Here is a 1,549-nt window from a genome sequence, read left to right as displayed (position 1 = left end):
GCCCCACTGAGACACATTGACGTAAGGGTCAATAGAGTTACAGCCTCGAGTGGCTACTATGTGTTATAGTGGTATATTGGCGAACTCACTAAGCATTTATGCTTACAGTGTTATGTGTTTCAGGTACCAGTGATGATCGCGGGAAGGCGCCGGCATGATTCATACACACACATGGAATTTTATGTATTTCGATCTTGGGGGAATGTTTTGTGAAACAAGGATATGATACAATGACATTTTATTAATAAATGTGTTTGGATAAATGTGTTTTGAAAATGCAAAAAATTGTTTTAATTTTTACGGTGTTACAATTTGTGCTTCCTTTCGATCCTTACAAAGTGAGGATTTTGCGATCTCCAAAACTGTTTTCTTTCTGAGAGATTCTTCTTGTATCTCAGATTCCGTTGGTGTTTTCGATCAGCCACCTGTTTTGGATTTCTGTGGATGTTAGCCTTTTTCTTTGGAGCAGGAGCCTAGCAGTCACTCTTTGTTGAGGATGTTCCACTAGTGGTTTGCGCAGGTTCGCCCAATGAAGTTTTGGTTCCACTTGTGCTTGGCACATCATATCTTGCAGGCTCATTTAGTGGTTCGGGTACATATCTACCTTTCACTCTCCATGAGGTCTTCTAAGATAGTCCCTTCGTCTCATCAGCGTTTTTTATTGGTGCTGACCAGAAGAACTCGTCACATCCGGTAGCATTATCTTCTTCCACCATAGTTGTCAATTATGCAGTTTGTTGTGGAGTGACACCAGGGACCGTGTAGACTTGATTTGGAGTGGTTTTTACCTTTTGACACACAACAACGTTTTCTTTAAGAGTTTTGGTCTTGTCTGTTGACGAGCGAGTGAACTCAACGGAATTTTCAGAAATCAAATTTTTACGTGTTTCGGGTTCGCTCTTGACAAATTCTGAACAGTCCACCAAATCTTCTACAAAGATTTCACTCAAATCATCATCCTCATTAAGTTCAGATGTATTTTTAACATCAATTTTATTTTCTGAACTTAATTTGGCATTCAAAGAGAAAACTTTTTTTACAATTTCGGTTCCTAACTTCAATCTATCATTCTCATCTAAAGGATTTTTAAGCATGTCCTTGTAGTCTTTGGACTTTATGTAGGATTCATTTTTTTCAAGACCAATTTTATATGCAGGAGAGACCTCGTCAGAAGATACAACGCTTTCACAATTGTAGGCTTCAGCATCGATTTCATCCTCCTTTAACTCAAGGAAAGGTAAAATCATGCGATATATCTTCTTTCCTATTTCACAATCAAGATGCAACTGAGTGATATTAAAATAAAGTCTTTTAGCAATCAAACAAAACACATTTCGTTGTTTTAAAAGTTTAAGATTGTCTCTTTGCAAATAAATCAAATCATCCTTAGACCTAATCAACTCTTTCTCCTTCTGCTCAATCAACATCCTCATTTCCTCACTCTTCAACGATATCCTACTAATTTGATCAGTTAGGTTAGAATTTGTGACATGGGTTTGGGTGAGACTGCTACTTATGCTTGAAATTTAGATTTTAAGTTATTTAATTC

The sequence above is a fragment of the Lactuca serriola genome, chromosome 2 (assembly GCF_051521515.1).
Source record: "Lactuca serriola cultivar US96UC23 chromosome 2, Lser_US96UC23_V15, whole genome shotgun sequence".
Lineage (NCBI taxonomy): Eukaryota > Viridiplantae > Streptophyta > Magnoliopsida > Asterales > Asteraceae > Lactuca > Lactuca serriola.
The sequence above is the reverse complement of the archived record's forward strand: the minus strand, read 5'-3'. Positions refer to the sequence as shown.